We start from the raw sequence: 18,032 nt of genomic DNA on the forward strand, positions 1-18,032 counted from the left end.
CCGTAACCGTAGCATTACCGTGGCTGTAACAGTAGCATTACCGTGGCTGCAACAATAGTATTACTCTGGCCGTAACAGTAGTATTACCGTGGCCGTAACAGTAGCCTTACCGTGACCGTAGCAGTAGCATTACCGTGGCCGTAACAGTAGCATTACCGTGGCCGTAACAGTAGCATTACCGTGGCCGTAACAGTAGCATTACCGTGACCGTAACAGTAATATTACGTGGCCTTAACAGTAGCATTACCGTGGCCATAACAGTAGTATTACTGTGACCGTAAGAGTAGCATTACCGTTGCCGTAATAGTAGCATTACCGTGGCCGTGACAGTAGTATTACCGTGGCTTTAACAGCAGTATTACCGTGGCCGTAACAGCAGCATTACCGTGGCCGTAATAGTAGCATTACCGTGGCCGTGACAGTAGCATTACCGTTACCGTAACAGTAGTATTACCGTGGCCGTAACAGTAGCATTACCGTGACCGTAACAGTAGAATTACCGTGGCAGTAACAGCAGCATTACCGTGTCAGTAACAGTAGTATTACCGTGGCTGTAACAGTAGCATTACCGTGACCGTAACAGTAGCATTACCGTGGCAGTAACAGTAGCATTACCGTGGCCGTAACAGCAGCGTTACCGTGGCCATAACAGTAGCATTACCGTGACCGTAACAGTAGCATTACCGTGGCCGTAATAGTAGCATTACCGTGGCCATGACAGTAGCATTACCGTGACCGTAACAGTAGTATTACCGTGACCGTAACAGTCGCATTACCGTGGCCGTAACAGTAGCATTACCGTGGCAGTAACAGTGGCATTACCATGGCTGTAACAGTAGCATTACCGTGACCATAAGAGTAGCAATACCGTGGCAGTAACAGTAGCATTACCGTGGCCGTAACAGCAGCATTACCGTGACCGTAGCAGTAGCATTGCCGTGATAGTAACAATAGCATTACCGTGGCAGTAACAGTAGCATTACCGTGGCCGTAAAAGTAGCATTACCGTGGCCGTGACAATAGCAGTACCGTGGCAGGAGCAGTACTGTAATTGTACCAGTACCGTGACCGATGCATTAAAATGACTTCAGATCTATTATGGCCGTAACATTAGCAGTACGGTAGTAGTAGGAGTATCGTGGCAGTAGCACTGCTGTAGCAGTAGAGGTATTGCGATCGTAGTGGTAGCGTAAGAGTAAGAGTACCGCGTAAAAGCAGTACGGTGGTGACTAGCATTACCCTGTCAGTAGCAGTACCATGACCGTACCAGTACCTTAAACATAACAGAATTACAGTGTCACCAGCAGTACCGTGAATGTCTTTGTACCCTCACAACTGCAGTGCTGTGACAGTAGCAGTACCGTGAATATATTGGTATGATCATATATACAGTACTGTGATAGTAACAGTACCGTGAATATAACCGTTACAGTAGCATTACCGTGGCCATGACAGTAGTATTACCGTGGCCGTAACAGTAGCATTACCGTGGCCGTAACAGTAGTATTACCGTGGTCATATATACAGTACTCTGATAGTAACAGTACCATGAATACAGCGGTATCGTGACACATGTAGTACCATGATAGTAGTACTAATGCCGTTGCAGTACCAGTACCGTGACAGTAACAACTCCTTGACAATATCTGTTTAAGACAGTAATTGTATAGCAACGATAGCAGTTCTGTGACAAATACTACCGTGGAAATAGAAGAACCGTTCCAGTGTGTGTACCATGATGGTAACTCACCGTAACTGTACCCTGACACTTCCTGCAACATTTGGGAACCTTTATTCTGGAAATGCTTCGCCAGACAGTGGTTTCTTCAGTCCAGTGCAGTGAAAGATGAAAGATGAGGAGGAGTTTGAGGTAATCAGTCCCTCAGCCTTGATAAATACCCTGCAATAGGAGTACTGTTGCAGTAGCAATACCGAGGCAGTAATAGTACTATATTTATTGCTCTACTATTGTCGTAGAAGCATCGTTGCAGTATTATCACCGCGGATGCATAAGTACTGTGGCAATACCGTGGCAGAATGAGTGCCAAGTGAGGATCAATGAGGCAGGTGGGTAGGATGAGGCTGGAGGGAGGGCCATTGCACAAGGTTGGGTGGGTGCCGGACGTGTGAGGTGTCATCGCGAGGAGTGTGGGACCTTGGCTTATCTTCCTGGCCTCATCACTTGCCTCCTACTGCAAATACTTTGGCAAATATTTCCGATTTTGGGCATATTCACGAAAAGTGCTTGAACTATCGTTCTTTTATATGTTTAGTTTGTTATTATAAGAAAATATGTAAGTAAACATTAAAAATCATCAATGGCATTCTTCCTACGTGGTGCCCAGATGAAAGTGAGAGGTGTATGTGCCGGCGATGCTCATTGGTGGGTGGTGACATGAAGCTGGCCGCTGATTCGTCGATGCTCGGATGAAACTGAAAGCGGAGAGGCTCCTGAGTGGGTCTAGCAGGTGGTGAGGGGGAGCAGCCCCCACTTATAGTCCCTCCACATATATAAGGTCAGCTAATATACCCAGGCATCTTACTGTTGGTTTGCTATATGTGTTGGATACTTGTCTTGGAGGGAAGCCCGTCAGGTGAGTTCTCAAGTCATGAAAGTCAGTGCATGAGGTGAGGCGGGGGTTCCTCAGGTGGGTTGACTGAGCCCGCCTCTGTTTACACTGCTCTGGGAATTCCTTAATGAATAATTATGAGGTGAAATCTTCTCTGGTTATCTTGTTGCACAATGGAGTTTTTAACAGTGCAAGTGACGAGGCAGAGTTGACAAAACACCCGAAACGTACCGTTATTATCCCGCGGCACCTGAAGGCACCGCTGACCCACTCCCGCCCGCACCCCCACTGCCGCTGCACGGTACAGCATCTTGCACTAGCAGTGTTGATACTCTGTGTGACGTGATCTTGTTGGATGCTTGATTTGGGAAGACATGAAAGGAATGTGGGACAACAAATAAATGAAGAATTGCTAGTGATTTGAATGCACAGATAAGTAGCAAGCATTTCTGTGGTTTCCAGTACACATGCATTGGTGAATGGTGGAGGGTTTAGTGACACACACACACACACACACACACACGCACACACACACACACACACACACACACACACACACACACACACACACACACACACAAACCGCACACACACACACGACTGATTCGTTACAAGTCATGGGAAATATCTGTTTACACTATTATATATGATTACACAATATGATTTTATTAGTTCAATGAGAGTAAACAAATGTTTTCATTACTTGCAACATAAACCTTTTTTTTTTAGTTTAAACATAGTAAACATTTTTTTCATTTATTTTAACACGTAAACATATATTTACATATATTCTAATTCGAAAACATTTATTTTCATTACTGACAACAGAGGGAACACATATTGTCACTAGTTCTATCACAATAAACATGGTTCTAACACCTGAGTTCTAACTCATTAAATTTTATTAGTGTTTACACAGTAAATAAATCTTATCAATTCTAGTATTACACAAGCGAAGGTGTTTTTACCAGGTTTAACACAGACAAAAGCGCCTCCAATAATAGACACTTTCAGAGAGTTATCCTCGCCACACAGGCGTAAGTATTTATCTTCCGTTTTGCTAAAAAAAACAATTAATAAAATCATAAAACGAAAACTGACAAAGGAGGGTAGCAATTTTTTTCCCTTTCGTTTTCTGTTATTCAGCTTCTGATTCTCAGCGTTTTATACCTGTTTTGATCTTCACTTTTATTTTCTCTCTTTGTGTGTGTTTATATTTTGTCAGTTTGTCCCTTTGTTCAGTCGTTCAGTAAATGGTGATTCTCTTGACTTTTACCTAATTCTTCATTATTTAGCCTTTTACTAATAATTCTGGCAAGATTTCACTTTCTCTCTCATTCTGTTACTTATGCAGCGCCTCACTTCTAAATAAGATCCTCTCACCCACACGTGTGCTGTTTACTGGCATGTCACATCGTGAATTTTAAGTATTAAGGTGACCTCTAGAAGAATGCACTCTTCGCTGTGGTACATGTTGCTTCACACCTCTCTCTCTCTCTGTAGCTCTATTTTTCTAGTGTATCTCATGGTCTCTCTCTCTCTCTCTCTCACATATGCACACACACTCAAACATACACACACACACACACACACACACACACACACACACACACACACACACACACACACACACACACACACACACACACACACACACACACACAAACACACACACACACACACACACACACAAAAACAAACAAACAAACACACATACACACAAACACACGCACAAGCACACACACACACACACACACACACACACACACACACACACACACACACACACGCATACACATACACAGATAAGGTTATAAAAGCTAGAAATCTGGGACAACAAATGACCATCATTACAAACTGAAAAACCTGGAAGCAAAGAGAAGGTTAGACTAATGAAGAAAAGTAAAACAGGAAAACGTAATTGTTTCGGATACTGGAAACTCTAAAATAAGTTATGATGGAAAAATTACTGGAGATGAAAGACCACAAGAAAGTCTCTGCTGCTGTAGCTGCAGATAAATAATTATACACTCGTCTTATGTGCGTTCTATATACGGCATTGAGAGCCCTAATTCTCAGTCGTGTTATATAATTTCGGAGACGACGCTACTTAGTAAAAATAATAAAACCATTGGAAATAAACTTCAAGAAATAAGTGAAGTCGTAAGAAGGCAGATAATACGTAGAACAAATTTTTCGATACAATAAAAGGCTAAGAGTTATTACGTTGCTCAGCTTACATAAAAGTTATTACCACACTGCAGCACTCGGGAAAAAAACATTATAAACCCGATAATGTAAAACGAAATCCCGTTTTTATTCATTAATCTTTCTTATGACACAGTTTCGTTAATAACCAAAGTTTCTCAAATCTATCTTAGGCTGGAGAACACTTGGTCACCAACCTTGTCATATTGATCATTGAATCGAGGAAGCTGCATCTCCAGTCGGTACATTGTCTTGTAAAAAAAAAATCCATTCTGCTATAGATTTATTTTATTACTGATGCACTTTTTATACTACTGGTGAAGTGGGGTGACTGGTGACAAGTCTGCAGGAGCAATATTCCGGCATTTGTATTATTTGCATAGCAGTGACTCTTGCCATGAAAGACACAAATACTCTCATCAGGCACTTTTCTTTTTTTTTTTTCCTTTTGAGTTTGTACTCGTTCCTCTGGGAATATAATTAGTGAATGAAGACGGAGTAAAGTGTCGCTGAGTGAACTCAGAGACACACGTGAGGGACCCAGCATTTACTGGGACAACTTATCGCTGTTAACCTCTGGAAAACGCTATTCTTAGAGCACAACACTGACAGAAAATACTTCTTTTCCTACAACTGTCTTTTGTGTTTAAAGTGCACCCAGAGGAATAATGTGAGGTGCAGTACCGGGCCTCCTCCGAGGCAGCTGCTGCTCCCTTATATATTCTGTCTTGTAAATTGATCGATACATGGTTCCACAAGTGTCTCGTATGTATGTATTATATGAATTCATGTATATATCTGTTTATGTATGCATGTATATAAGTATGTATTATGTATGCAAGAATGTAGAAATGCATGTATGCACAAGCGAAAGTACGAATGTATTAGTGTATGTATGTGTGTATGTATGTATGTATGTATGTATGTATGCATGTATGTATGTATGTATGTATGTATGTATGTATGTATGTATGTATGTATGTATGTATGTATGTATAAATGTGTTCATGCTAGTATGTGTGTGTGTGTGTGTGTGTACTCGCCTACATGGGGTTCAGTAGCCGAGTCACAGCTCCTGGTTCCATGTGACAGAGAGGGAAAATGTGTGTGGTAAACCAACACCTGGGAAACAAGCAGAACTTAAAAGAATATTTAACCTCGTGTCACCTGGTGAGTGTCAACCCTATGATCCTTAGTAACATGTGGGCCCCGCTGACACACATGTGGGCCACGCTGACACACATGTGGGCCCCGCTGACACACATGTGGGCCCCGCTGACACACATGTGGGCCCCGCTGACACACATGTGGGCCCCGCTGACACACATGTGGGCCCTGCTGACACACATGTGGGCCCCGCTGACACACATGTGGGCCCCGCTGACACACAACATGTGGGCCCCGCTGACACACAACATGTGGGCCACGCTGAGACACAACATGTGGGCCACGCTGAGACACAACATGTGGGCCACGCTGAGACACAACATGTGGGCCACGCTGAGACACAACATGTGGGCCACGCTGAGACACAACATGTGGGCCACGCTGAGGCACAACATGTGGGCCACGCTGAGACACAACATGTGGGCCACGCTGAGACACAACATGTGGGCCACGCTGAGACACAACATGTGGACCACGCTGAGACACATGTGGGCCACGCTGAGACACAACATGTGGGACATGCTCAGACACATCATGTGGGTCACGCTGAGACACAACATGTGAGCCACGCTGAGACACAACATGTGGGCCACGCTGAGACACAACATGTGGGCCACGCTGAGACACAACATGTGGGCCACGCTGAGACACAACATGTGGACCACGCTGAGACACATGTGGGCCACGCTGAGACACAACATGTGGGACATGCTCAGACACATCATGTGGGTCACGCTGAGACACAACATGTGAGCCACGCTGAGACACAACATGTGGGCCACGCTGAGACACAACATGTGGGCCAACCTGAGACACAACATGTGGGCCACGCTGAGACACAACATATGGGCCACGCTGAGACACAACATGCGGGCCAAGCTGAGACACAACATGAGGGTCAACCTGAGACACAACATGTGGGCCACGCTGAGACACAACATGTGGGCCACGCTGAGACACAACATGGAGGCAACGCTGAGACACAACATGTGGGCCACGCTGAGAGACAACATATAGGCCACGCTGAGACACAACATGTGGGCCACACTGAGACACAACATGTGGGCCACGCTTAGACACAACATGTGGGCCACGCTGAGACACAACATGTAGGACAAACTGAGACACAACATGTGGGCCACGCTGAGACACATGTGGGCCACACTGAGACACAACATCTGGGCCACGCTGAGACACAACATGTGGGCCAAGCTGAGACACAACATGTGGGCCAACCTGAGACACAACATGTGGGCCACGCTGAGACACAACATGTGGGCCACGCTGAGACACAACATGTAGGCCACGCTGAGACACAACATGTGGGCCACGCTGAGACACAACATGTAGGCCACGCTGAGACACAACATGTAGGCCACGCTGAGACACAACATGTGGGCCACACTGAGACACAATATGTGGGCCACGCTAAGACACAACATGTGGGCCACGCTGAGACACAACATGTAGGACAAACTGAGACACAACATGTGGGCCACGCTGAGACACAACATGTGGGCCACGCTGAGACACAACATGTGGTCCACGCTGAGACACAACATGTGGGCCACGCTGAGACACAACATGTGGGCCACGCCGAGATACAACATGTGGGCCACCTGAGACACAACATGTGAGCAACACTGAGACACAACATGCGGGCCACGCTGAGACACAACATGTAGGCCAAGATGAGACACATGTGGGCCACGCTGAGACACAACATGTGGGCCAACCTGAGACACAACATGTGGGCCACGCTGAGGCACAACATGTGGGCCACGCTGAGACACAACATGTGGGCCACACTGAGACACAACATGTGGGCCACGCTGAGACACAACATGTGGGCCACGCCGAGATACAACATGTGGGCCACCTGAGACACAACATGTGAGCAACACTGAGACACAACATGCGGGCCACGCTGAGACACAACATGTAGGCCAAGCTGAGACACATGTGGGCCACGCTGAGACACAACATGTGGGCCAACCTGAGACACAACATGTGGGCCACGCTGAGGCACAACATGTGGGCCACGCTGAGACACAACATGTGGGCCACACTGAGACACAACATGTGGGCCACGCTGAGACACAACATGTAGGCCACGCTGAGACTCAACATGTGGGCCACGCTGAGACACAACATGTAGGCAACGCTGAGACACATGTGGGCCAGGCGGAGACACAACATGTAGGCCACGCTGAGACACAACATGTGGGCTACGCTGAGACACAACATGTAGGACACGCTGAGACACAACATGTGGGCCACGCTGAGACACAACATGTGGGCCACGCCGATATACAACATGTGGGCCACGCTGAGATGCAACATGTGAGCAACACTGAGACACAACATGTGGGCCACGCTGAGGCACAACATGTGGGCCACGCTGAGACACAACATGTGGGCCACGCTGAGACACAACATGTGCGCCATGCTGTGACACAACATGTGGGCCACGCTGAGACAGAATATGTGGGCCACACTGAGACACAACATGTGGGAGACACTGAGACACAACATGTCAGCCACGCAGAGACACAACATGTGGGTCACACTGAGACACAACATGTGGGTCACACTGAGACACAACATGTGAGCCCCGCTGAGACACAACATGTGGTCCACGCTGAGACACAACATGTGGGCCACGCTGAGACACAACATGTGTTCCACGCTGAGACAACATATGGGCCACGCAGAGACACAACATATGGGCCACGCTGAGACACAACATGTGGGCCACGCTGAGACACAACATGTGGGCCACGCTGAGACACAACATGTGGGCCAAGCAGAGACACAACATGTGGGCCACGCAGAGACACAACATGTGGGCAACGCTGAGACACGACATGTGGGCCACGCTGAGACACAACATGTGGGCCACGCTGAGACACAACATGTGGGCCACGCTGAGACACAACATGTGGGCCACGCTGAGACACAACATGTGAGCCACGCTGAGACACAACATGTGGGCCACGCTGAGACAACATGTGGGCCACGCTGAGACACAACATGTGGGCCACGCTGAGACACAACATGTGCGCCATGCTGTGACACAACATGTGGGCCACGCTGAGACAGAATATGTGGGCCACACTGAGACACAACATGTGGGAGACACTGAGACACAACATGTCAGCCACGCAGAGACACAACATGTGGGTCACACTGAGACACAACATGTGGGTCACACTGAGACACAACATGTGAGCCCCGCTGAGACACAACATGTGGTCCACGCTGAGACACAACATGTGGGCCACGCTGAGACACAACATGTGTTCCACGCTGAGACAACATATGGGCCACGCAGAGACACAACATATGGGCCACGCTGAGACACAACATGTGGGCCACGCTGAGACACAACATGTGGGCCACGCTGAGACACAACATATGGGCCACGCAGAGACACAACATGTGGGCCACGCAGAGACCCAACATGTGGGCAACGCTGAGACACGACATGTGGGCCACGCTGAGACACAACATGTGGGCCACGCTGAGACACAACATGTGGGCCACGCTGAGACACAACATGTGGGCCACGCTGAGACACAACATGTGAGCCACGCTGAGACACAACATGTGGGCCACGCTGAGACAACATGTGGGCCACGCTGAGACAAAACATGTAGGCCACACTGAGACACAACATGTGGGCCACGCTGAGACACAGCATGTGAGCCACACTGAGACACAACATGTGGGCCACGCTGAGACACAACATGTGAGCCACGCTGAGACACAACATGTGGGCCACGCTGAGACAACATGTGGGCCACGCTGAGACAAAACATGTAGGCCACACTGAGACACAACATGTGGGCCACGCTGAGACAAAGCATGTGAGCCACCCTGAGACACATGTCAGGCACGCAGAGACACAACATGTGGGCCACACTGAGACACAACATGAGGGCCACGCTGAGACAAAACATGTGGGCCACGCTGTGACACAACATGTGGGCCACGCAGAGACACAACATGTGAGCCACGCTGAGACACAACATGTGGGCCACGATGAGACACAACATGTGGGCCACGCTGAGACACAACATGTGGGCCACGCTGAGACACAACATGTGGACCACGCTGAGACACAACATGTGGGCCACGCTGAGACACAACATGTAGGCCCAACTGAGACACAACATGTTGGCCACGCTGAGACACAACATGTGAGCCAGGCTGAGACACAACATGTGGGCCACGCTGAGACACAACATGTAGGCCACGCTGAGACACAACATGTGGGCCACGCTGAGACACAACATGTGGGCCACGCTGAGACACAACATGTGGGCCACGCTGAGACACAACATGTGGGCCACGCTGAGACACAACATGTGGGCCACGCTGAGACACAACATGTGGGCCACGCTGAGACACAACATGTGGGCCACGCTGAGACACAACATGTAGGCCACGCTGAGACACAACATGTGGGCCACGCTGAGACACAACATGTGGGCCACGCTGAGACACAACATGTAGGCCACGCTGAGACACAACATGTGGGCCACGCTGAGACACAACATGTGGGCCAACCTGAGACACAACGTATAGGCCACGCTGAGACACAACATGTGGTCCACGCTGAGACACAACATGTGGGCCAACCTGAAACACAACGTATAGGCCACGCTGAGACACAACATGTGGGCCACGCTGAAACACAACATGTGGGCCACGCTGAGACACAACATGTGGGCCACGCTGAGACACAACATGTGGGCCACGCTGAGACACAACATGTGGGCCACGCTGAGACACAACATGTGGGCCACGCTGAGACACAACATGTGGGCCACGCTGAGACACAACATGTGGGCCACGCTGAGACACAACATGTGGGCCACGCTGAGACACAACATGTGGGCCACGCTGAGACACAACATGTGGACCACGCTGAGACACAACATGTGGGCCACGCTGAGACACAACATGTGGGCCACGCTGAGACACAACATGTGGGCCACGCTGAGACACAACATGTGGGCCACGCTGAGACACAACATGTGGGCCACGCTGAGACACAACATGTGGGCCACGCTGAGACACAACATGTGGGCCACGCTGAGACACAACATGTGGGCCACGCTGAGACACAACATGTGGGCCACGCTGAGACACAACATGTGGGCCACGCTGAGACACAACATGTGGGCCACGCTGAGACACAACATGTGGGCCACGCTGAGACACAACATGTGGACCACGCTGAGACACAACATGTGGGCCACGCTGAGACACAACATGTGGGCCACGCTGAGACACAACATGTGGGCCACGCTGAGACACAACATGTGGGCCACGCTGAGACACAACATGTGGGCCACGCTGAGACACAACATGTGGGCCACGCTGAGACACAACATGTGGGCCACACTGAGACACAACATGTGGGCCACGCTGAGACACAACATGTGGGCCACACTGAGACACAACATGTGGGCCACGCTGAGACACAACATGTGGGCCACACTGAGACACAACATGTGGGCCACGCTGAGACACAACATGTGGGCCACGCTGAGACACAACATGTGGGCCACACTGAGACACAACATGTGGACCACGCTGAGACACAACATGTGGGCCACGCTGAGACACAACATGTGGGCCACACTGAGACACAACATGTGGGCCACACTGAGACACAACATGTGGGCCACGCTGACATATGTTTCATAATTATCAGCTACATTACACTTCCCTGGGTATCTACTGCACCGTTAATATACCCTGGGTATCTACTGCACCGTTAATATACCCTGGGTATCTACTGCACCGTTAATATACCCTGGGTATCTACTGCACCGTTAATATACCCTGGGTATCTACTGCACCGTTAATATACCCTGGGTATCTACTGCACCGTTAATATACCCTGGGTATCTACTGCACCGTTAATATACCCTGGGTATCTACTGCACCGTTAATATACCCTGGGTATCTACTGCACCGTTAATATACCCTGGGTATCTACTGCACCGTTAATATACCCTGGGTATCTACTGCACCGTTAATATACCCTGGGTATCTACTGCACCGTTAATATACCCTGGGTATCTACTGCACCGTTAATATACCCTGGGAATCTACTGCACCGTTAATATACCCTGGGTATCTACTGCACCGTTAATATACCCTGGGTATCTACTGCACCGTTAATATACCCTGGGTATCTACTGCACCGTTAATATACCCTGGGTATCTACTGCACCGTTAATATACCCTGGGTATCTACTGCACCGTTAATATACCCTGAGTATCTACTGCACCGTTAATATACCCTGGGTATCTACTGCACCGTTAATATACCCTGGGTATCTACTGCACCGTTAATATACCCTGGATATCTACTGCACCGTTAATATACCCTGGATATCTACTGCACCGTTAATATACCCTGGGTATCTACTGCACCGTTAATATACCCTGGGTATCTACTGCACCTTTAATATACCCTGGATATCTACTGCACCGTTAATATACCCTGGATATCTACTGCACCGTTAATATTCCCTGGATATCTACTGCACCGTTAATATACCCTGGATATCTACTGCACCGTTAATATACCCTGGATATCTACTGCACCGTTAATGTACCCTGGATATCTACTGCACCGTTAATGTACCCTGGATATCTACTGCACCGTTAATATACCCTGGATATCTACTGCACCGTTAATATACCCTGGATATCTACTGCACCGTTAATATACCCTGGGTATCTACTGCACCGTTAATATACCCTGGGTATCTACTGCACCGTTAATATACCCTGGATATCTACTGCACCGTTAATATACCCTGGATATCTACTGCACCGTTAATATTCCCTGGATATCTACTGCACCGTTAATATACCCTGGATATCTACTGCACCGTTAATATACCCTGGATATCTACTGCACCGTTAATGTACCCTGGATATCTACTGCACCGTTAATATACCCTGGATATCTACTGCACCGTTAATATACCCTGGATATCTACTGCACCGTTAATATACCCTGGATATCTACTGCACCGTTAATATACCCTGGATATCTACTGCACCGTTAATGTACCCTGGATATCTACTGCACCGTTAATATACCCTGGATATCTACTGCACCGTTAATATACCCTGGGTATCTACTGCACCGTTAATATACCCTGGGTATCTACTGCACCGTTAATATACCCTGGATATCTACTGCACCGTTAATATACCCTGGATATCTACTGCACCGTTAATGTACCCTGGATATCTACTGCACCGTTAATATACCCTGGATATCTACTGCACCGTTAATATACCCTGGATATCTACTGCACCGTTAATATACCCTGGATATCTACTGCACCGTTAATATACCCTGGGTATCTACTGCACCGTTAATATACCCTGGATATCTACTGCACCGTTAATATACCCTGGGTATCTACTGCACCGTTAATATACCCTGGATATCTACTGCACCGTTAATGTACCCTGGATATCTACTGCACCGTTAATATACCCTGGATATCTACTGCATTGTTAATATACCCTGGATATCTACTGCACCGTTAATATACCCTGGGTATCTACTGCACCGGTAATATACTCTGGATATCTACTGCACCGTTAATGTACCCTGGATATCTACTGCACCGTTAATATACCCTGGGTATCTACTGCTCCGGTAATATACCCTGGATATCTACTGCACCGTTAATGTACCCTGGATATCTACTGCACCGTTAATGTACCCTGGATATCTACTGCACCGGTAATATACCCTGGATATCTACTGCACCGTTAATGTACCCTGGATATCTACTGCACCGTTAATATACCCTTGATATCTACTGCACCGTTAATATACCCTGGATATCTACTGCACAGTTAATATACCCTGGATATCTACTGCACCGTTAATGTACCCTGGGTATCTACTGCACTGTTAATATACCCTGGATATCTACTGCACCGTTAACATACCCAGGATATCTACTGCACCGTTAATATACCCTGGATATCTACTGCACCGTTAACATACCCTGGATATCTACTGCACCGTTAATATACCCTGGATATCTACTGCACCGTTAACATACCCTGGATATCTACTGCACCGTTAATATACCCTGGATATCTACTGCACCGTTAATGTACCCTGGATATCTACTGCACCGTTAATATACCCTGGATATCTACTGCACCGTTAATGTACCCTGGATATCTACTGCACCGTTAATATACCCTGGATATCTACTGCACCGTTAATATACCCTGGATATCTACTGCACCGTTAATATACCCTGGATATCTACTGCACCGTTAATATACACTGGATATCTAGTGCAACGTTAATATACCCTGGATATCTACTGCACCGTTAATATACCCTGGATATCTACTGCACCGTTAATGTACCCTGGATATCTACTGCACCGTTAATATACCCTGGATATCTACTGTACCGTTAATATACCCTGGATATCTACTGCACCCTTAATATACCCTGGATATCTACTGCACCGTTAATATTCCCTGGATATCTACTGCACCGTTAATATACCCTGGATATCTACTGCACCGTTAATGTACCCTGGGTATCTACTGCACCGTTAATATACCCTGGATATCTACTGCACCGTTAATATACCATGGATATCTACTGCACCGTTAATATACCCTGGATATCTACTGCACCGTTAATATACCCTGGATATCTACTGCACCGTTAATATACCCTGGATATCTACTGCACCGTTAATATACCCTGGATATCTACTGCACCGTTAATATACCCTGGGTATCTACTGCACCGTTAATATACCCTGGGTATCTACTGCACCGTTAATATACCCTGGATATCTACTGCACCGTTAATGTACCCTGGATATCTACTGCACCGTTAATATACCCTGGATATCTACTGCACCGTTAATATACCCTGGATATCTACTGCACCGTTAATATACCCTGGATATCTACTGCACCGTTAATGTACCCTGGATATCTACTGCACCGTTAATATACCCTGGATATCTACTGCACCGTTAATATACCCTGGATATCTACTGCACCGTTAATATACCCTGGATATCTACTGCACCGTTAATATACCCTGGATATCTACTGCACCGTTAATGTACCCTGGATATCTACTGCACCGTTAATATACCCTGGATATCTACTGCACCATTAATATACCCTGGGTATCTACTGCACCGTTAATATACCCTGGGTATCTACTGCACCGTTAATATACCCTGGATATCTACTGCACCGTTAATATACCCTGGATATCTACTGCACCGTTAATGTACCCTGGATATCTACTGCACCGTTAATATACCCTGGATATCTACTGCACCGTTAATATACCCTGGATATCTACTGCACCGTTAATATACCCTGGATATCTACTGCACCGTTAATATACCCTGGATATCTACTGCACCGTTAATATACCCTGGGTATCTACTGCACCGTTAATATACCCTGGGTATCTACTGCACCGTTAATATACCCTGGATATCTACTGCACCGTTAATATACCCTGGATATCTACTGCACCGTTAATATTCCCTGGATATCTACTGCACCGTTAATATACCCTGGATATCTACTGCACCGTTAATATACCCTGGATATCTACTGCACCGTTAATGTACCCTGGATATCTACTGCACCGTTAATATACCCTGGATATCTACTGCACCGTTAATATACCCTGGATATCTACTGCACCGTTAATATACCCTGGATATCTACTTCACCGTTAATATACCCTGGATATCTACTGCACCGTTAATGTACCCTGGATATCTACTGCACCGTTAATATACCCTGGATATCTACTGCACCGTTAATATACCCTGGGTATCTACTGCACCGTTAATATACCCTGGGTATCTACTGCACCGTTAATATACCCTGGATATCTACTGCACCGTTAATATACCCTGGATATCTACTGCACTGTTAATGTACCCTGGATATCTACTGCACCGTTAATATACCCTGGAAATCTACTGCACCGTTAATATACCCTGGATATCTACTGCACCGTTAATATATACTGGATATCTACTGCACCGTTAATATACCCTGGATATCTACTGCACCGTTAATGTACCCTGGATATCTACTGCACCGTTAATATACCCTGGATATCTACTGCACCGTTAATATACCCTGGATATCTACTGCACCGTTAATATACCCTGGATATCTACTGCACCGTTAATATACCCTGGGTATCTACTGCACCGTTAATATACCCTGGATATCTACTGCACCGTTAATATACCCTGGATATCTACTGCATTGTTAATATACCCTGGATATCTACTGCACCTTTAATGTACCCTGGATATCTACTGCACCGTTAATATACCCTGGATATCTACTGCACCGTTAATATACCCTGGATATCTACTGCACCGTTAATATACCCTGGGTATCTACTGCACCGGTAATATACTCTGGATATCTACTGCACCGTTAATGTACCCTGGATATCTACTGCACCGTTAATATACCCTGGGTATCTACTGCTCCGGTAATATACCCTGGATATCTACTGCACCGTTAATGTACCCTGGATATCTACTGCACCGTTAATGTACCCTGGATATCTACTGCACCGGTAATATACCCTGGATATCTACTGCACCGTTAATGTACCCTGGATATCTACTGCACCGTTAATATACCCTTGATATCTACTGCACCGTTAATATACCCTGGATATCTACTGCACAGTTAATATACCCTGGATATCTACTGCACCGTTAATGTACCCTGGGTATCTACTGCACCGTTAATATACCCTGGATATCTACTGCACCGTTAACATACCCTGGATATCTACTGCACCGTTAATATACCCTGGATACCTACTGCACCGTTAACATACCCTGGATATCTACTGCACCGTTAATATACCCTGGATATCTACTGCACAGTTAATATACCCTGGATATCTACTGCACCGTTAACATACCCTGGATATCTACTGCACCGTTAATATACCCTGGATACCTACTGCACCGTTAACATACCCTGGATATCTACTGCACCGTTAATATACCCTGGATATCTACTGCACCGTTAATATACCCTGGATACCTACTGCACCGTTAACATACCCTGGATATCTACTGCACCGTTAATATACCCTGGATATCTACTGCACAGTTAATATACCCTGGATATCTACTGCACCGTTAATGTACCCTGGGTATCTACTGCACCGTTAATATACCCTGGATATCTACTGCACCGTTAACATACCCTGGATATCTACTGCACCGTTAATATACCCTGGATACCTACTGCACCGTTAACATACCCTGGATATCTACTGCACCGTTAATATACCCTGGATATCTATTGCACCGTTAATGTACCCTGGATATCTACTGCACCGTTAATATACCCTGGATATCTACTGCACCGTTAATGTACCCTGGATATCTACTGCACCGTTAATGTACCCTGGATATCTACTGCACCGTTAATATACCCTGGATATCTACTGCACCGTTAACATACCCTGGATATCTACTGCACCCTTAATATACCCTGGATATCTACTGCACCGTTAACATACCCTGGATATCTACTGCACCGTTAATATACCCTGGATATCTACTGCACTGTTAATGTACCCTGGATATCTACTGCACCGTTAATATACCCTGGATATCTACTGCACCGTTAATATACCCTGGATATCTACTGCACCGTTACTATACCCTGTATATCTACTGCTCCGTTAATATACCCTGGATATCTACTGCACCGTTAATATAACCTGGATATCTACTGCACCGTTAATATACCCTGGATATCTACTGCACCGTTAATATACCCTGGATATCTACTGCACCGTTAATATACCCTGGATATCTACTGCACAGTTAATATACCCTGGATATCTACTGCACCGTTAATATACCCTGGATATCTACTGCACCGTTAATATGCCCTCGATATCTACTGCACCGTTAATATACCATGGATATCTACTGCACCGTTAATGTACCTTGGATATCTACTGCACCGTTAATA

General features: G+C 46.7%; 1 protein-coding gene across 1 annotated transcript in view; it reads left to right on the top strand.

The window, feature by feature from the left end:
* The first annotated feature begins 2,538 nt into the window (after nucleotides 1-2,538).
* The window catches only part of LOC128687781 (mucin-2-like), a 565,626-nt gene continuing 550,132 nt past the window's right edge, over nucleotides 2,539-18,032 (top strand). Inside the window, exon 1 of the mRNA XM_070085758.1 lies at nucleotides 2,539-2,594. The gene's annotated coding sequence lies outside the window, so the exon portion shown is untranslated. The remainder of the gene's footprint in view (nucleotides 2,595-18,032) is intronic.

This window comes from Cherax quadricarinatus, chromosome 1, assembly GCF_038502225.1.
Source record: "Cherax quadricarinatus isolate ZL_2023a chromosome 1, ASM3850222v1, whole genome shotgun sequence".
Classification (NCBI taxonomy): domain Eukaryota; kingdom Metazoa; phylum Arthropoda; class Malacostraca; order Decapoda; family Parastacidae; genus Cherax; species Cherax quadricarinatus.